Here is a 21,434-nt window from a genome sequence, read left to right on the forward strand (position 1 = left end):
ATGGCATTATCTTTGTTACTGCTGAAAGGAAACAGTGACCGGTAGATAAATATGATAAACTGTTTTTCAGTTTTTTCTGTGTCTTATTATTTTTTTCAACTTGTTTACTTTATGTGAACGAAAGATATGAAGCAGCCAGAAGCCATTGCATGGTGCCGGTGGGTCCTCCGTCTGTGTGAGCCGAGAGGACGCTGAATCAGCTTTTATCAACGAAGAGTAACTTTGAGGTCATTCAACCAATGTTGACAAAGGTCCGTAGTCTGCCGGTAATTACCAGCGCTCACAGACTGTACTTTCAATTTGTTTTCTTTCTCCTGATATTGTTGGGGCAGCAGGCGCCCCCTTGTTTAATAAACAGAGACTGGCACAAGAGCAGCTGGCACTGGCAGCACCCACTTGAACTAACATGGAACAGGATTTAACCTTTGCTTGTGAACAATGTTTATCTTTAATGCGTGTTTGCAGGGGATAATCTCTGGGAGACCGCCAGATTGGAGAGATCAAATTTATGGGGATCTTGAGGGCATTTGAAGGGGTTTAAATCATGCAGGGGGGGGGGGGAATTGAAAAGTGGCATTTCCAAGTGCACAAGGTGTAATGGGGTGTATGCGGAAAAGGCTGTTCTGTCAACATCAGTAAGCATCAGTGTTCCGCAACTTGGCTGTGTCTTGTAAGAGGGCAAAGCAACTGACATTTTTTTTTTAACCTTTGATTTATTTCAGTATTAAGTTGCAATATATTTTTTGTTGGTCTTCTGCATCAGTCAATCAATCAATCAATCAATCAATCAGTCAATCAATCAATCAATCAATCAATAAAGCAATCATTCAGACAAATAATTATTTTTAAAAAAAATTGTTCAAAAACTTTTTATTTTGTCACAATGTACTACTCATGCCAATTAGTGCATCAAGAAAGGGAATTACGTAAGGATTACAGTTTCGGCTTTGTTGATGATTGACAGAAATATTTTGCCACAGCAAAGGTACAATCAGATGCATTTGCAGATTTCCCGTGATAATAATCAATTATTTTGTGACCAACCAGATTACACAATGGCTTCATAGTGTGGATCTCTTATGGTTGCGGTCACACATAAAGATTAAGGGCTGTTGCCATAAAAACAGATTATTCCTCATGTCCTACTACCACGCTATGAACTCAAGAAATCTCACTGAGGTTATTCACGTATTCTGTGAGTCAGGACATCTGTAACTGGTGGTGGTGCAAGGTGTTTTTGACACCAGGCCATATTGGCAAAATACATCCCCACTCCCAGCTAAAATTCCCTTAATTGCTTTTCACATATATACTGGTATTTCAGAACATTAACTCCATCCCTATGCCCATATTATCTTTTACAGTTATTTGCTTGGGATGCAGTTTTGCTGGCCCTGGCAGCTTAGTCACAACGGATACTGCGACCAATGTTCGTCTGAAACTTTGTCTTTGTACTCAAGCGCCGTATCTGAGAAACTGGATGAGGGCATCTCATCATGAAAGATGGCTCCTGTGGAATTGGCGTATGTTCTCAGATCCGCCACGACAGATAGGAGTACTGTAGTTGGAAAGACTAGCTGTGATGAAGCACATGGAACTTCAGGACTAGAGGCTGGAACAACAGAACATACAGTAGTCTGAATGGATAACTGAAGCTGCAAATTTTATGCTGAGAACTTATAGTCATAAATTTTGATTTGATGCCAAAGTGCGTCCTCTACTTACAGATTTGGGACAGGATTCATACACTATGAACAAGGGAGAGGAAGACTCATGGAAGTAGTTGTTGTGCGTAAACTCTACCAAATGCAAGAGGTCTACCCAATTATCCCGGTTGGCAAATACATAGATTTATAGACTCTGAAGGCAAATTGAACCTATTGAACTGAAACAATTGAGGGCATCTGTAGAGACATGAAATCTCTGATGGAAAGAGAGGCCAAATTTGGAGCTGAAGGAAGACCAACAAGTGGAATACAGCGAATCATTTGGGAAAATTTGGGAGATTGAAGTCCGTAGTATGATGTGCCCATGGCCTGTTAGAGATGGGCAGAGGGTGTAAGGAGCCAATAGGAACATGTCAGGGAATCTGGACAGGCTGCAACAAAAGGGTAAATTTACCAAGATGTGAGTTCTATTTAAGATTGGATGTTGCTCATAGCAATCAATCAGATTCCAGGTATTATCTTCTAGAGGATGCTAGCTAAATATGTGCAACATCCCATCTTAAACAGAACTCCCATCTTAGTAAATTGGGTAAATTGTCTATCTCTCCTGGTGGAGAGAGAGCCATCAGAGATACCAGGTGTTTCAGACTACTGCATGCCCAGGGAACTGGGAGGAGTGGACCCACTGCAACAGTTTCATAGGTAACCTAGGATTGGCACAAGCTTTACCTTTATGGGAGAGGATGGACTTGATGCTGTGAGAAGTCACCTTGAATTGAAGATGGGATGAATCTCTGGAGTATTTGAGACTTCATTAGCCTCTGAAAGAATGGGATAAAGTGTCTGATTTATGATTTTATGTTATCAGGTGTAAAAGTGATGTGCAGGTCAAAATATAAAAAACAAGGACTACCTGGCCTGGTGGGGATTTAAGTATTGTGGCCCTGATTCTGAGATATATACGTAAACGCAATGGTTCACATACAACTCCAAAGGTGGGGCACCTGAGCATGAGCAGAAAGTATCTTCCGTCCTCTCATGCAGGGCCCTCAAGCCCAGCCTGTAAACGGGCGGCGGGCAATTGGGGATGGGGGTGGACAGAGCTTGGCTGTGTTTTCAGAAAAGAGGGGGGTGTCGTCCCTGTGTTTTGGGAGTGAAGAGGCCAGGGTCTGCGTCCTTGGGTGCTGATTTCCTGGCACCGGGAGCATGAACAGCCCGGCCATCCTACCTAACCTGAAGGTTACTCAGATGCTTGATGTTCACACAAGATGCTACTAATTGTTTAATGTGTGATACTAAGGAAATCTGTAAAACATGCACTGCTAGGGGTACCTGAGGATTTGGGAAACACTGCTGTAGTGTATGGTATTTGTACAGTATTTCCTCATAAGTGGCCACACTGGAGACTCCAATGGTGAAACTCTCTGCACCAGGATAACACGTACATGATCTGTATCTGTCCAGATCCCAAAAAAAGGCAACTAGAATAGTTAAGGACCCGCTTCACCCTAGCCACGGCATGTTCAACCTGCTGCCATCTGGCAGATGATACAGGGCCATCCCCACCAGATCCAACAGTAGCCTCAAAAGCTTCTTTCCTCAAGCAGTCCACCTGCTGAACTCCTGACCAACTGACCCCCTGGTAGACCGCCCAGTCGCTCTACTCTTTTTCTCTGCACGTAATGATCACTCTGTTCCCTATGGTTCTTTAACCTGAAGACTGCACATGTCCCCCCTTCCTTGTTTACTTGTTCCCTTGTGTCTGCTGCACTGTAAACCGAAAACAAATTCCTAGTATACGCAAGTATACCTGGCCAATAAAGCTGATTCTGATATCGGGACTGATTCAGATGTGGACGGAGGTGTGCCCTGCGCCGCAAAGTACCGATTACCTGTGCTTTGCACATGTGCAGGACTCATTCTGTACGAACTGGTCCTACGGCACAGGACACAATCCAACATCAGACTGTCAGTGATTGACAGTCTGATGTCGTTTGGGGGCGGGGAGGGGGCAGTGTTGGCCTCTGTTTCTCCGTCATTTAGAGGAGGGAAAAGACCAGGGATCTTCGTGGTTGCACAGAGATTTTCTCGCCTCTGCGACGGGTGGCTTGTGGAGCACCACCGATCTTGAGTGAGTGATCCAACGCTTTGTCCTGGGACGCAGGTGGGATCTCTACTGCATTACGAGGCATCTGCTTAAGTTAGACGCCTCCTGCTGCATCACCGTACAGCGCTATCACTCCAACCACATCAGAATCAGCCCCATTGTATATTCAATGATATGACGACAGATCAGTCAAATAATTTACATAATTAAAAATACTGCACTAAAAAACAGTAAAAAGGAGCATTAATTAGAGCAGAATGTAAAATCGCTTTAATGAAATAGAACTTTCAGAGACAGTGATGTAACTTACGGCTTCCTCCCATCCTGCTGATTTCATTTGCTGATGTAAATTACATTTGTTTGAGAAGAGGAAGCATGTTTTGTTTAAGGTTTTAATTTGATTAACTGGGTGGAAATTTGCAATATATGTATTCATTAACTAGCAGCACAATGAATTGCCAGAAGTGATCGGAAACAAAATAAAACAGGTTCCATCTCCCTCTCAGTACTTTCAGCCACAGGTTCGCGCATACTCTCTGCCTTGTATAGTCCTTGAAACAAGCAGAACATATGAAGTTTGTGTGATACTGTCATGAGAGGGACACTGAACGTGTCCTGCATCAATCCAATTCAGTTCCTGCTTATTACAACAAGGGGGATGGGGGGGAGGGGTGTTTGAGAGGGGATGCATACATTTTTGGTCTAATTTTTAAGAGTTATCATCATCGTTATGTTTTAGAAGAGACCAGTGAAATGATTTCAGAAATGAATAAAATAATCATCTGCACATGTATCAGATACATAATATTCTGAAGGAATTAGCTTTTTGCACCTCCCTCTCCCTTGGCAGAGGCAGGGTTCATTGGTTACTTACCTACTCTCCCAGATTAGCTGGGAGGCTGCAGTAAATTGGGTGGCACTTCCAGCCCCCGGAAGGCAGGCAAGTCTCACGGATACCACTTTGTTAATCACTTCCCCATTACCCCCCCCCCCCCCTTCCTTCCCCGGCCTCCCCGCAGTCGTCCTTAAAAGTGGTGGATCTGGGGAAACCAATGACGCGGTTCGCACTGAATTGCATCATGATAGCCCCTCCCCCGCTAGTTAATGCTAGTAATCTGGGCAATGAATAGCAGGGTTACGATGGTGTGATCGCATGTATATGCCCCCACACCTCCCACCCATGTTAAGGCCACGCCCCCTATTATACCGCCCTGGTTGCATCCTCCCACATGGGGCAGCCAGGAAGCCAGTGGGCAATACTGCCACTGGTCCTCTTTTGAAGGTTTGACACATCTCCCCCAAAGGCGAACTGTTGTGTCATAACTTTATGGCATGATGCAGTGGAAACCACCACCCATGATCCAGCGGAAAGTGTCTGTGCTTTCTAACCGTACTTTCATATCACTGATAGTGACAGAAAAGGGTCTTTCCTCTATTATTCCTGCAAGCCCGTCTTGTAATTGTTTCCCATAAGTCTTTCCCAGCGGACACCGCTCCCCTGATTACTTGGCTCTGCTTTCGAAGCAAGGCTTAATGAAAAAGAAACGTCCAGCTTTTCCGGGGCTATTAAATTACTTTTTGGAAGAAAGTGCCCAGGAATCTCACATATGGAGACGGGAGACATCCAGTTGGGAGTCAGTTGCTAACAAAACAGAAGTTGGCTCAGTCATTTGTATCTTGTAATTATACTTCAAACTCGTCCTACTTTCGCCGCCTGATGCGATTATGAGAGGGGAAACCTGACACAGATGTTGGGGAAATGTACGGAGAGCCCTCGTTCTGCGATTGTTATCACGGGAACATGGGCGCTGGAGAGGAGATCACTCGCTGAGATTTCTCCGACTTAGAAGTGAAACACTTGCTGCATTTGTCAGTGTTTACCAGCACAAATTACTCTCAGACGCATTATGCAATCAGCAACATTGGACCTCACCAATAGCCCCTGGAATCACACACACATCTGTCTTCAGTTAGAATGTTTTTATATGACTGTGGAAACTTGGGAGTGATGGACAATCAGTGATTTGCTAGTTACCCAGCATCAACACGAATTGTTATCTTTGTTGACACTAAAAGCTGGTTGTGCTGAAGACAGCTGGAAACAATGGGCCTAATTCAGACCTGATCGCTGCTGGGCGTTTTCGCACAGCGGGCGATCAGGTCTGAACTGCGCATGCGCTGCCGCATGCCAGACAGCAGAGGCGGTCACTGGGCAGGAGGGGGCGGGCCTGTGGTGTTTGGAAGACATTTAGGGGGCGTGGTCCTGGCAAGGCAGGCGTGCCCGGACCGTTGGGGGGGCGGGCTGCGGTGGCTGCGTGACGCTGACGCTGTGCGATGCTTTTGAACTTGGCACATGTGTTGTCTGATTAGCGATCACGGTGTCCCTGCATGTGTTTCTTAATAAGATAAGTGGCGATAAATGATAATTATTCTGGTCTAAATCCCAATAATTAATATTCAGGTCCCACAATCCTTATATTGGTGCAGGCCAGGACTCATGCCATAAGGGCAATTTATCAAACAAGGACATTTCATTGCGTATACTTGCACAGACTAAAAGGGCTTTTTAAAGTTTTTGTCTTTGTTCCTCTTATTCAGTTTCATTAACTTTTCAAGTTCTCAAGCCCTTCTTTTAGCATCTTGAGCTCTCAATTTGGAGCTCAAGAACTTGATTCATCGCAACACAGAACTCGCAACCTTCTGTGTGGGTTGGACTTTATTGCTGAAGTGTGCAGGCAGGAGAGACTGCTGACTCTTCTCCATTGCTCCCTGCTGACATCAGACAGAAGGACACAGGTGGTCATTCCGAGTTGATCACTAGCTGCATTCGTTCGATGTGCAGCGATGAGGCAAAAAAACTGCACTTCTGCGCATGCGTATGCGGCGCAATGCGCACGCGCGTCGTACTATTACAACGAATGATGTAGTTTCACACAGGGTCTAGCGAAGCTTTTCAGTCGCACTGCTGGCCGCAGAGTGATTGACATGAAGTGGGCGTTTCTGGGTGTCAACTGACCGTTTTCAGGGAGTGTTCGGAAAAATGCAGGCGTGCCAGGAAAAACGCAGGCGTGGCTGGGAGAACGCTGGGTGTGTTTGTGACGTCAAAACAGGAACTGAATAGTTTGAAGTGATCGCAAGCGCTGAGTAGGTCTGAAGCTACTCTGAAACTGCACAAAATTATTTTGTAGCTGTTCTGCGATCCTTTCGTTCGTACTTCTGCTAAGTTAACATACACTCCCAGTGGGCGGCGGCATAGCGTTTGCACGGCTGCTAAAAACAGCTAGCGAGCGATCAACTCGGAATGACCACCACAGTCACTACACATCTTAAGGATGACACTCCCATCTGTCCCCTCCAGTTTCGGTAAAGAAGACACACAGCTGTAGGGGCCAATTTATCATTAGTCTGCTAATTCTGCTAAAGGCTGTTTATTTATTGTTGCAAATTGATACTCTGCTGCAGTGACAATACTGGCCGGGTACAGTAACGATTGTGTGGCATCTCATTCACGCACAGTGAAAATTAAAAATGCCCAGATTTGTATTCTCAGTTACATTAATACCCCTTTTCCACTGCCACTAAAACCTGGGTTATCGCTGTGATAACCCGGGAGTGACTCAGCGGAAAGTGGTTAACCCAGGTCCAGTGACCTGGGAATCCAACTTGGCTAACTTGCAGGGTTGGTCTCGGGAAAGACCCGTGTTGTGGTGCAGTGTAAACGGGTGAGCCGGGTTGATGCCACCTGGCACCCATTTACAGCATAGGGAGAGCCGGTGCTAGGCAATGAACTCATCTCCAAGTGCCAAGGCTGCACCTCTGGGCGGTGATGTCACCGCCCCTGCAATAATCTGGGTCCTGCGGCCAGTCTGAAAGGGCTCTCAGCCGGGTTGCATCCAAGTTGGCCCCATGTACAAAATCCTGGGTGCGAACTGACATTTTGGTCTAAAAGGGTATCAGCTTAATTTAAAAAAAAGTTAAAAATAGATAAAAAGTGATCAAATAAATTCCCAAAACGTCAAAACCTTTATACAATAAAAATAAATACAATACAAGATTTGAACCTGTTATCGTACTAGACCACAGCTGTAGTAGTCCAACCACTATATTGTAATGGGGGCTTTGTAAAAGCAGATGAATCTTACTACAGCTAGGCTTCTCTCCACCGATGACCCAGAGCGCGGAAGAGGTATAACAAATAAGTGCATTAGCGCAATCCAACATGGTGTCAGTTTTTTTAGCCTAATGCCACAGTTGCATTCCCAAATCTCTGCTGCTGATTTACATTTTTATGCCTTTACCATGTATTTATCAATGAAGTTTTTAGACTGCTAGAGAAAAGCATTCTGCAGCATGCATCATCCTGTAAAACCACCTTTGTCCTTGAAGAACAATGTAATGAGTGACACCATGTCAGTAATATGATTGCACTGGCATTATGATATCAATCTCTCTGTAATCACCAACGAAGGTGAAATGACCCGGCATCTTCCCGGTGTGACAGTGTAGCAAGCTGGGTTCCTGGCCAGGAGAATTTGGCAGGAGTCTGACCGCAGCAATTGCTCTTGCGATGGAGAGATATGTTTTATCAGCAAAATCTTAATGGTTCTGCACTGTTGGGCACAGAAGGAGTCACCCATCTGCTCCTAACGTCATTCCTCCGAGCTTGTGAATGCTGAAAGAACTAGGAGGAGGTTTTATCCAGCTCCTGCTTAATGACAAGAAACAGCTGTATATACACAAATAACACAGGCTTAGGAAAATCGACTTGTGGAAGGAGTCATTGGTGCGAGGCACTGTGTGCAACTGTCCCCTCCATACTGACAGGTTGCCCCAAATTCCATTGAGCGTGCACAGGGAACATTAACTTCTTACTGTGTCAGGGGTCTCATCCTGTAATCCTATGCACGGTGTGGAATGTATTATAGAGAATAGACATTGCATGTAAACTGAGAACTGTGTTTAGTTTCCTTCACTAAAATATTAGGCTTGACATGTGGACAATACAATTAGTGCTACTGGTCAAAGCTCGCTGGTATAATAATCATCCACCTGCTTGAGTGCTAATGTTATTGCATCAGATCCATTTGGCTATTGTATATTGGACACCTGGGCAGTTCATCCAGCTGAAGGTTAGAGGTCTATTCATGGGTAGAGGTCCATCTTCTCCACTGCTCTCCTCTGAAGGCTCATCCTTGACTTCCTCTCCCAGGTCTTCAGTGCTCATGGAAACTCATGGACCCACGTCAGTAGATGCAACCTCACCACCTTAAGGTTTTCCTGATCCTCAGGGTAGAAGAGACAATTCCCAGTAGGAGGCACGAGGTCTACATAGTACACACTGTTAACTCAATGGGCCTGTTTCAGATGCGACCGCAACTTTGATGGTGTTGCAACTTAGAGATGTGCACTTGAAATTTTTCGGGTTTTGTGTTTTGGTTTTGGGTTCGGTTCCGCGGCCGTGTTTTGGGTTCGACCGCGTTTTGGCAAAACCTCACCGAATTTTTTTTGTCGGATTCGGGTGTGTTTTGGATTCGGGTGTTTTTTTCAAAAACACTAAAAAACAACAGCTTAAATCATAGAATTTGGGGGTCATTTTGATCCCAAAGTATTATTAACCTCAAAAACCATAATTTCCACTCATTTTCAGTCTATTCTGAATACCTCACACCTCACAATATTATTTTTAGTCCTAAAATTTGCACCGAGGTCCCTGGATGACTAAGCTAAGCGACCCTAGTGGCCGACACAAACACCTGGCCCATCTAGGAGTGGCACTGCAGTGTCACGCAGGATGGCCCTTCCAAAAAACACTCTCCAAACAGCACATGACGCAAAGAAGAAAAAAGAGGCGCAATGAGGTAGCTGTGTGAGTAAGATAAGCGACCCTAGTGGCCGACACAAACACCTGGCCCATCTAGGAGTGGCACTGCAGTGTCACGCAGGATAGCCCTTCCAAAAAACACTCCCCAAACAGCACATGACGCAAAGAAGAAAAAAAGAGGCGCAATGAGGTAGCTGTGTGAGTAAGATAAGCGACCCTAGTGGCCGACACAAACACCTGGCCCATCTAGGAGTGGCACTGCAGTGGCACGCAGGATGGTCCTTCCAAAAAACACTCCCCAAACAGCACATGACGCAAAGAAAAAAAGAGGCGCAATGAGGTAGCTGTGTGAGTAAGATAAGCGACCCTAGTGGCCGACACAAACACCTGGCCCATCTAGGAGTGGCACTGCAGTGTCACGCAGGATGGCCCTTCCAAAAAACACTCCCCAAACAGCACATGACGCAAAGAAGAAAAAAAGAGGCGCAATGAGGTAGCTGTGTGAGTAAGATAAGCGACCCTAGTTGCCGACACAAACACCTGGCCCATCTAGGAGTGGCACTGCAGTGGCACGCAGGATGGCCCTTCCAAAAAACACTCCCCAAACAGCACATGACGCAAAGAAGAAAAAAAGAGGCGCAATGAGGTAGCTGTGTGAGTAAGATAAGCGACCCTAGTGGCCGACACAAACACCTGGCCCATCTAGGAGTGGCACTGCAGTGTCACGCAGGATGGCCCTTCCAAAAAACTCTCCCCAAACAGCACATGACGCAAATAAAAATGAAAGAAAAAAGAGGTGCAAGATGGAATTGTCCTTGGGCCCTCCCACCCACCCTTATGTTGTATAAACAGGACATGCACACTTTAACCAACCCATCATTTCAGTGACAGGGTCTGCCACACGACTGTGACTGAAATGACGGGTTGGTTTGGACCCCCACCGAAAAAGAAGCAATTAATCTCTCCTTGCACAAACTGGCTCTACAGAGGCAAGATGTCCACCTCATCATCATCCTCCGATATATCACCGTGTACATCCCGCTCCTCACAGATTATCAATTCGTCCCCACTGGAATCCACCATCTCAGCTCCCTGTGTACTACTTTGTGGAGGCAATTGCTGCTGGTCAATGTCTCCACGGAGGAATTGATTATAATTCATTTTAATGAACATCATCATCTCCACATTTTCTGGAAGTAACCTCGTACGCCGATTGCTGACAAGGTGAGCGGTGGCACTAAACACTCTTTCGGAGTACACACTTGTGGGAGGGCAACTTAGGTAGAATAAAGCCAGTTTGTGCAAGGGCCTCCATATTGCCTCTTTTTCCTGCCAGTATAAGTACGGACTGTCTGACGTGCCTACTTGGATGCGGTCACTCATATAATCCTCCACCATTCTTTCAATTGGGAGAGAATCATATGCAGTGACAGTAGACGACATGTCCGTAATCGTTGTCAGGTCCTTCAGTCCGGACCAGATGTCAGCATCAGCAGTCGCTCCAGACTGCCCTGCATCACCGCCAGCGGGTGGGCTCGGAATTCTGAGCCTTTTCCTCGCACCCCCAGTTGCGGGAGAATGTGAAGGAGGAGATGTTGACAGGTCGCGTTCCGCTTGACTTGACAATTTTGTCACCAGCAGGTCTTTGAACCCCAGCAGACTTGTGTCTGCCGGAAAGAGAGATCCAAGGTAGGTTTTAAATCTAGGATCGAGCACGGTGGCCAAAATGTAGTGCTCTGATTTCAACAGATTGACCACCCGTGAATCCTTGTTAAGCGAATTAAGGGCTCCATCCACAAGTCCCACATGCCTAGCGGAATCGCCCCCTTTTAGCTCCTCCTTCAATGCCTCCAGCTTCTTCTGCAAAAGCCTGATGAGGGGAATGACCTGACTCAGGCTGGCAGTGTCTGAACTGACTTCACGTGTGGCAAGTTCAAAAGGTTGCAGAACCTTGCACAACGTTGAAATCATTCTCCACTGCGCTTGAGACAGGTACATTCCACCTCCTATATCGTGCTCAATTGTATAGGCTTGAATGGCCTTTTGCTGCTCCTCCAACCTCTGAAGCATATATAGGGTTGAATTCCACCTCGTTACCACTTCTTGCTTCAGATGATGGCAGGGCAGGTTCAGGCGTTTTTGGTGGTGCTCCAGTCTTCTGTACGTGGTGCCTGTCCTCCGAAAGTGTCCCGCAATTCTTCTGGCCACCGACAGCATCTCTTGCACGCCCCTGTCGTTTTTTAAAAAATTCTGCACCACCAAATTCAAGGTATGTGCAAAACATGGGACGTGCTGGAATTTGCCCATATTTAATGCACACACAATATTGCTGGCGTTGTCCGATGCCACAAATCCACAGGAGAGTCCAATTGGGGTAAGCCATTCCGCGATGATCTTCCTCAGTTGCCGTAAGAGGTTTTCAGCTGTGTGCGTATTCTGGAAACCGGTGATACAAAGCGTAGCCTGCCTAGGAAAGAGTTGGCGTTTGCGAGATGCTGCTACTGGTGCCGCCGCTGCTGTTCTTGCGGCGGGCGTCCATACATCTACCCAGTGGGCTGTCACAGTCATATAGTCCTGACCCTGCCCTGCTCTATTTGTCCACATGTCCGTGGTTAAGTGGACATTGGGTACAACTGCATTTTTTAGGACACTGGTGAGTCTTTTTCTGACGTCCGTGTACATTCTCGGTATCGCCTGCCTAGAGAAGTGGAACCTAGATGGTATTTGGTAACGGGGGCACACTACCTCAAGAAATTGTCTAGTTCCCTGTGAACTAACGGCGGATACCGGACGCACGTCTAACACCAACATAGTTGTCAAGGCCTCAGTTATCCGCTTTGCAACAGGATGACTGCTGTGATATTTCATCTTCCTCGCAAAGGACTGTTGGACAGTCAATTGCTTGGTGGAAGTAGTAAAAGTGGGCTTACGACTTCCCCTCTGGGATGACCATCGACTCCCAGCAGCAACAACAGCAGCGCCAGCAGCAGTAGGCGTTACACGCAAGGATGCATCGGAGGAATCCCAGGCAGGAGAGGACTCGTCAGAATTGCCAGTGACATGGCCTGCAGGACTATTGGCATTCCTGGGGAAGGAGGAAATTGACACTGAGGGAGTTGGTGGGGTGGTTTGCGTGAGCTTGGTTACAAGAGGAAGGGATTTACTGGTCAGTGGACTGCTTCCGCTGTCGCCCAAAGTTTTTGAACTTGTCACTGACTTATTATGAATGCGCTGCAGGTGACGTATAAGGGAGGATGTTCCGAGGTGGTTAACGTCCTTATCCCTACTTATTACTAGAGATGTGCACCGGAAATTTTTCGGGTTTTGTGTTTTGGTTTTGGGTTCGGTTCCGCGGCCGTGTTTTGGGTTCGACCGCGTTTTGGCAAAACCTCACCGATTTTTTTTTGTCGGATTCGGGTGTGTTTTGGATTCGGGTGTTTTTTTTAAAAAACACTAAAAAACAGCTTAAATCATAGAATTTGGGGGTCATTTTGATCCCAAAGTATTATTAACCTCAAAAACCATAATTTACACTCATTTTCAGTCTATTCTGAATACCTCACACCTCACAATATTATTTTTAGTCCTAAAATTTGCACCGAGGTCGCTGGATGACTAAGCTAAGCGACCCTAGTGGCCGACTCAAACACCTGGCCCATCTAGGAGTGGCACTGCAGTGTCACGCAGGATGTCCCTTCCAAAAAACCCTCCCCAAACAGCACATGACGCAAAGAAAAAAAGAGGCGCAATGAGGTAGCTGTGTGGGTAAGCTAAGCGATCCTAGTGGCCGACACAAACACCTGGCCCATCTAGGAGTGGCACTGCAGTGTCACGCAGGATGTCCCTTCCAAAAAACCCTCCCCAAACAGCACATGACGCAAAGAAAAAAAGAGGCGCAATGAGGTAGCTGTGTGAGTAAGATAAGCGACCCTAGTGGCCGACACAAACACCGGGCCCATCTAGGAGTGGCACTGCAGTGTCACGCAGGATGGCCCTTCCAAAAAACCCTCCCCAAACAGCACATGACGCAAAGAAAAAAAGAGGCGCAATGAGGTAGCTGTGTGAGTAAGATAAGCGACCCTAGTGGCCGACACAAACACCTGGCCCATCTAGGAGTGGCACTGCAGTGTCACGCAGGATGGCCCTTCCAAAAAACTCTCCCCAAACAGCACATGACGCAAATAAAAATGAAAGAAAAAAGAGGTGCAAGATGGAATTGTCCTTGGGCCCTCCCACCCACCCTTATGTTGTATAAACAGGACATGCACACTTTAACCAACCCATCATTTCAGTGACAGGGTCTGCCACACGACTGTGACTGAAATGACGGGTTGGTTTGGACCCCCACCGAAAAAGAAGCAATTAATCTCTCCTTGCACAAACTGGCTCTACAGAGGCAAGATGTCCACCTCATCATCATCCTCCGATATATCACCGTGTACATCCCGCTCCTCACAGATTATCAATTCGTCCCCACTGGAATCCACCATCTCAGCTCCCTGTGTACTACTTTGTGGAGGCAATTGCTGCTGGTCAATGTCACCACGGAGGAATTGATTATAATTCATTTTAATGAACATCATCATCTCCACATTTTCTGGAAGTAACCTCGTACGCCGATTGCTGACAAGGTGAGCGGTGGCACTAAACACTCTTTCGGAGTACACACTTGTGGGAGGGCAACTTAGGTAGAATAAAGCCAGTTTGTGCAAGGGCCTCCATATTGCCTCTTTTTCCTGCCAGTATAAGTACGGACTGTCTGACGTGCCTACTTGGATGCGGTCACTCATATAATCCTCCACCATTCTTTCAATGGGGAGAGAATCATATGCAGTGACAGTAGACGACATGTCCGTAATCGTTGTCAGGTCCTTCAGTCCGGACCAGATGTCAGCATCAGCAGTCGCTCCAGACTGCCCTGCATCACCGCCAGCGGGTGGGCTCGGAATTCTGAGCCTTTTCCTCGCACCCCCAGTTGCGGGAGAATGTGAAGGAGGAGATGTTGACAGGTCGCGTTCCGCTTGACTTGACAATTTTGTCACCAGCAGGTCTTTGAACCCCAGCAGACTTGTGTCTGCCGGAAAGAGAGATCCAAGGTAGGTTTTAAATCTAGGATCGAGCACGGTGGCCAAAATGTAGTGCTCTGATTTCAACAGATTGACCACCCGTGAATCCTTGTTAAGCGAATTAAGGGCTCCATCCACAAGTCCCACATGCCTAGCGGAATCGCCCCCTTTTAGCTCCTCCTTCAATGCCTCCAGCTTCTTCTGCAAAAGCCTGATGAGGGGAATGACCTGACTCAGGCTGGCAGTGTCTGAACTGACTTCACGTGTGGCAAGTTCAAAAGGTTGCAGAACCTTGCACAACGTTGAAATCATTCTCCACTGCGCTTGAGACAGGTACATTCCACCTCCTATATCGTGCTCAATTGTATAGGCTTGAATGGCCTTTTGCTGCTCCTCCAACCTCTGAAGCATATATAGGGTTGAATTCCACCTCGTTACCACTTCTTGCTTCAGATGATGGCAGGGCAGGTTCAGGCGTTTTTGGTGGTGCTCCAGTCTTCTGTACGTGGTGCCTGTCCTCCGAAAGTGTCCCGCAATTCTTCTGGCCACCGACAGCATCTCTTGCACGCCCCTGTCGTTTTTTAAAAAATTCTGCACCACCAAATTCAAGGTATGTGCAAAACATGGGACGTGCTGGAATTTGCCCATATTTAATGCACACACAATATTGCTGGCGTTGTCCGATGCCACAAATCCACAGGAGAGTCCAATTGGGGTAAGCCATTCCGCGATGATCTTCCTCAGTTGCCGTAAGAGGTTTTCAGCTGTGTGCGTATTCTGGAAACCGGTGATACAAAGCGTAGCCTGCCTAGGAAAGAGTTGGCGTTTGCGAGATGCTGCTACTGGTGCCGCCGCTGCTGTTCTTGCGGCGGGCGTCCATACATCTACCCAGTGGGCTGTCACAGTCATATAGTCCTGACCCTGCCCTGCTCCATTTGTCCACATGTCCGTGGTTAAGTGGACATTGGGTACAACTGCATTTTTTAGGACACTGGTGAGTCTTTTTCTGACGTCCGTGTACATTCTCGGTATCGCCTGCCTAGAGAAGTGGAACCTAGATGGTATTTGGTAACGGGGGCACACTACCTCAAGAAATTGTCTAGTTCCCTGTGAACTAACGGCGGATACCGGACGCACGTCTAACACCAACATAGTTGTCAAGGCCTCAGTTATCCGCTTTGCAACAGGATGACTGCTGTGATATTTCATCTTCCTCGCAAAGGACTGTTGGACAGTCAATTGCTTGGTGGAAGTAGTAAAAGTGGGCTTACGACTTCCCCTCTGGGATGACCATCGACTCCCAGCAGCAACAACAGCAGCGCCAGCAGCAGTAGGCGTTACACGCAAGGATGCATCGGAGGAATCCCAGGCAGGAGAGGACTCGTCAGAATTGCCAGTGACATGGCCTGCAGGACTATTGGCATTCCTGGGGAAGGAGGAAATTGACACTGAGGGAGTTGGTGGGGTGGTTTGCGTGAGCTTGGTTACAAGAGGAAGGGATTTACTGGTCAGTGGACTGCTTCCGCTGTCGCCCAAAGTTTTTGAACTTGTCACTGACTTATTATGAATGCGCTGCAGGTGACGTATAAGGGAGGATGTTCCGAGGTGGTTAACGTCCTTATCCCTACTTATTACTAGAGATGTGCACCGGAAATTTTTCGGGTTTTGTGTTTTGGTCTTGGGTTCGGTTCCGCGGCCGTGTTTTGGGTTCGACCGCGTTTTGGCAAAACCTCACCGATTTTTTTTTGTCGGATTCGGGTGTGTTTTGGATTCGGGTGTTTTTTTAAAAAAACACTAAAAAACAGCTTAAATCATAGAATTTGGGGGTCATTTTGATCCCAAAGTATTATTAACCTCAAAAACCATAATTTACACTCATTTTCAGTCTATTCTGAATACCTCACACCTCACAATATTATTTTTAGTCCTAAAATTTGCACCGAGGTCGCTGGATGACTAAGCTAAGCGACCCTAGTGGCCGACTCAAACACCTGGCCCATCTAGGAGTGGCACTGCAGTGTCACGCAGGATGTCCCTTCCAAAAAACCCTCCCCAAACAGCACATGACGCAAAGAAAAAAAGAGGCGCAATGAGGTAGCTGTGTGGGTAAGCTAAGCGATCCTAGTGGCCGACACAAACACCTGGCCCATCTAGGAGTGGCACTGCAGTGTCACGCAGGATGTCCCTTCCAAAAAACCCTCCCCAAACAGCACATGACGCAAAGAAAAAAAGAGGCGCAATGAGGTAGCTGTGTGAGTAAGATAAGCGACCCTAGTGGCCGACACAAACACCGGGCCCATCTAGGAGTGGCACTGCAGTGTCACGCAGGATGGCCCTTCCAAAAAACCCTCCCCAAACAGCACATGACGCAAAGAAAAAAAGAGGCGCAATGAGGTAGCTGTGTGAGTAAGATAAGCGACCCTAGTGGCCGACACAAACACCTGGCCCATCTAGGAGTGGCACTGCAGTGTCACGCAGGATGGCCCTTCCAAAAAACTCTCCCCAAACAGCACATGACGCAAATAAAAATGAAAGAAAAAAGAGGTGCAAGATGGAATTGTCCTTGGGCCCTCCCACCCACCCTTATGTTGTATAAACAGGACATGCACACTTTAACCAACCCATCATTTCAGTGACAGGGTCTGCCACACGACTGTGACTGAAATGACGGGTTGGTTTGGACCCCCACCGAAAAAGAAGCAATTAATCTCTCCTTGCACAAACTGGCTCTACAGAGGCAAGATGTCCACCTCATCATCATCCTCCGATATATCACCGTGTACATCCCGCTCCTCACAGATTATCAATTCGTCCCCACTGGAATCCACCATCTCAGCTCCCTGTGTACTACTTTGTGGAGGCAATTGCTGCTGGTCAATGTCTCCACGGAGGAATTGATTATAATTAATTTTAATGAACATCATCATCTCCACATTTTCTGGAAGTAACCTCGTACGCCGATTGCTGACAAGGTGAGCGGTGGCACTAAACACTCTTTCGGAGTACACACTTGTGGGAGGGCAACTTAGGTAGAATAAAGCCAGTTTGTGCAAGGGCCTCCATATTGCCTCTTTTTCCTGCCAGTATAAGTACGGACTGTCTGACGTGCCTACTTGGATGCGGTCACTCATATAATCCTCCACCATTCTTTCAATGGGGAGAGAATCATATGCAGTGACAGTAGACGACATGTCCGTAATCGTTGTCAGGTCCTTCAGTCCGGACCAGATGTCAGCATCAGCAGTCGCTCCAGACTGCCCTGCATCACCGCCAGCGGGTGGGCTCGGAATTCTGAGCCTTTTCCTCGCACCCCCAGTTGCGGGAGAATGTGAAGGAGGAGATGTTGACAGGTCGCGTTCCGCTTGACTTGACAATTTTGTCACCAGCAGGTCTTTGAACCCCAGCAGACTTGTGTCTGCCGGAAAGAGAGATCCAAGGTAGGTTTTAAATCTAGGATCGAGCACGGTGGCCAAAATGTAGTGCTCTGATTTCAACAGATTGACCACCCGTGAATCCTTGTTAAGCGAATTAAGGGCTCCATCCACAAGTCCCACATGCCTAGCGGAATCGCCCCCTTTTAGCTCCTCCTTCAATGCCTCCAGCTTCTTCTGCAAAAGCCTGATGAGGGGAATGACCTGACTCAGGCTGGCAGTGTCTGAACTGACTTCACGTGTGGCAAGTTCAAAAGGTTGCAGAACCTTGCACAACGTTGAAATCATTCTCCACTGCGCTTGAGACAGGTACATTCCACCTCCTATATCGTGCTCAATTGTATAGGCTTGAATGGCCTTTTGCTGCTCCTCCAACCTCTGAAGCATATATAGGGTTGAATTCCACCTCGTTACCACTTCTTGCTTCAGATGATGGCAGGGCAGGTTCAGGCGTTTTTGGTGGTGCTCCAGTCTTCTGTACGTGGTGCCTGTCCTCCGAAAGTGTCCCGCAATTCTTCTGGCCACCGACAGCATCTCTTGCACGCCCCTGTCGTTTTTAAAAAAATTCTGCACCACCAAATTCAAGGTATGTGCAAAACATGGGACGTGCTGGAATTTGCCCATATTTAATGCACACACAATATTGCTGGCGTTGTCCGATGCCACAAATCCACAGGAGAGTCCAATTGGGGTAAGCCATTCCGCGATGATCTTCCTCAGTTGCCGTAAGAGGTTTTCAGCTGTGTGCGTATTCTGGAAACCGGTGATACAAAGCGTAGCCTGCCTAGGAAAGAGTTGGCGTTTGCGAGATGCTGCTACTGGTGCCGCCGCTGCTGTTCTTGCGGCGGGCGTCCATACATCTACCCAGTGGGCTGTCACAGTCATATAGTCCTGACCCTGCCCTGCTCCATTTGTCCACATGTCCGTGGTTAAGTGGACATTGGGTACAACTGCATTTTTTAGGACACTGGTGAGTCTTTTTCTGACGTCCGTGTACATTCTCGGTATCGCCTGCCTAGAGAAGTGGAACCTAGATGGTATTTGGTAACGGGGGCACACTACCTCAAGAAATTGTCTAGTTCCCTGTGAACTAACGGCGGATACCGGACGCACGTCTAACACCAACATAGTTGTCAAGGCCTCAGTTATCCGCTTTGCAACAGGATGACTGCTGTGATATTTCATCTTCCTCGCAAAGGACTGTTGGACAGTCAATTGCTTGGTGGAAGTAGTAAAAGTGGGCTTACGACTTCCCCTCTGGGATGACCATCGACTCCCAGCAGCAACAACAGCAGCGCCAGCAGCAGTAGGCGTTACACGCAAGGATGCATCGGAGGAATCCCAGGCAGGAGAGGACTCGTCAGAATTGCCAGTGACATGGCCTGCAGGACTATTGGCATTCCTGGGGAAGGAGGAAATTGACACTGAGGGAGTTGGTGGGGTGGTTTGCGTGAGCTTGGTTACAAGAGGAAGGGATTTACTGGTCAGTGGACTGCTTCCGCTGTCGCCCAAAGTTTTTGAACTTGTCACTGACTTATTATGAATGCGCTGCAGGTGACGTATAAGGGAGGATGTTCCGAGGTGGTTAACGTCCTTATCCCTACTTATTACTAGAGATGTGCACCGGAAATTTTTCGGGTTTTGTGTTTTGGTTTTGGGTTCGGTTCCGCGGCCGTGTTTTGGGTTCGACCGCGTTTTGGCAAAACCTCACCGATTTTTTTTTGTCGGATTCGGGTGTGTTTTGGATTCGGGTGTTTTTTTAAAAAAACACTAAAAAACAGCTTAAATCATAGAATTTGGGGGTCATTTTGATCCCAAAGTATTATTAACCTCAAAAACCATAATTTACACTCATTTTCAGTCTATTCTGAATACCTCACAATATTATTTTTAGTCCTAAAATTTGCACCGAGGTCGCTGGATGACTAAGCTAAGCGACCCTAGTGGCCGACTCAAACACCTGGCCCATCTAGGAGTGGCACTGCAGTGTCACGCAGGATGTCCCTTCCAAAAAACCCTCCCCAAACAGCACATGACGCAAAGAAAAAAAGAGGCGCAATGAGGTAGCTGTGTGGGTAAGCTAAGCGATCCTAGTGGCCGACACAAACACCTGGCCCATCTAGGAGTGGCACTGCAGTGTCACGCAGGATGTCCCTTCCAAAAAACCCTCCCCAAACAGCACATGACGCAAAGAAAAAAAGAGGCGCAATGAGGTAGCTGTGTGAGTAAGATAAGCGACCCTAGTGGCCGACACAAACACCGGGCCCATCTAGGAGTGGCACTGCAGTGTCACGCAGGATGGCCCTTCCAAAAAACCCTCCCCAAACAGCACATGACGCAAAGAAAAAAAGAGGCACAATGAGGTAGCTGTGTGAGTAAGATAAGCGACCCTAGTGGCCGACACAAACACCGGGCCCATCTAGGAGTGGCACTGCAGTGTCACGCAGGATGTCCCTTCCAAAAAACCCTCCCCAAACAGCACATGACGCAAAGAAAAAAAGAGGCGCAATGAGGTAGCTGTGTGAGTAAGCTAAGCGACCCTAGTGGCCGACACAAACACCTGGCCCATCTAGGAGTGGCACTGCAGTGTCACGCAGGATGTCCCTTCCAAAAAACCCTCCCCAAACAGCACATGACGCAAAGAAAAAAAGAGGCGCAATGAGGTAGCTGTGTGAGTAAGATAAGCGACCCTAGTGGCCGACACAAACACCGGGCCCATCTAGGAGTGGCACTGCAGTGGCACGCAGGATGGCCCTTCCAAAAAACCCTCCCCAAACAGCACATGACGCAAAAAATTAAATTAAGAAAAATTAATTAATTAAATTAAGAAAAATTAAAGAAAAAAGAGGTGCAAGATGGAATTGTCCTTGGGCCCTCCCACCCACCCTTATGTTGAATAAACAGGACATGCACACTTTAACCAACCCATCATTTCAGTGACAGGGTCTACCACACGACTGTGACTGAAATGACGGGTTGGTTTGGACCCCCACCAAAAAAGAAGCAATTAATCGCTCCTTGCACAAACTGGCTCTACAGAGGCACGATCTCCACCTCATCATCATCCTCCGATATATCACCGTGTACATCCCCCTCCTCACAGATTATCAATTCGTCCCCACTGGAATCCACCATCTCAGCTCCCTGTGTACTTTGTGGAGGCAATTGCTGCTGGTGAATGTCTCCACGGAGGAATTGATTATAATTCATTTTAATGAACATCATCTTCTCCACATTTTCTGGATGTAACCTCGTACGCCGATTGCTGACAAGGTGAGCGGCGGCACTAAACACTCTTTCGGAGTACACACTTGTGGGAGGGCAACTTAGGTAGAATAAAGC

At 47.3% G+C, this 21,434-nt stretch overlaps 1 long non-coding RNA gene across 1 annotated transcript in view; it reads right to left on the minus strand.

The window, feature by feature from the left end:
• Positions 1–876: 876 nt before the first annotated feature.
• Positions 877–21,434, minus strand: part of LOC134911865 (uncharacterized) — a 138,975-nt gene continuing 118,417 nt past the window's right edge. The window contains exons 2-3 of the long non-coding RNA XR_010176914.1: positions 2,397–2,488; positions 877–1,612 (exon numbers count right to left, since the gene is read on the minus strand). This is a non-coding gene — a long non-coding RNA (uncharacterized LOC134911865). The remainder of the gene's footprint in view (positions 1,613–2,396; positions 2,489–21,434) is intronic.

The sequence above is a fragment of the Pseudophryne corroboree genome, chromosome 4, assembly GCF_028390025.1.
Source record: "Pseudophryne corroboree isolate aPseCor3 chromosome 4, aPseCor3.hap2, whole genome shotgun sequence".
In the NCBI taxonomy this organism is placed as follows: domain Eukaryota; kingdom Metazoa; phylum Chordata; class Amphibia; order Anura; family Myobatrachidae; genus Pseudophryne; species Pseudophryne corroboree.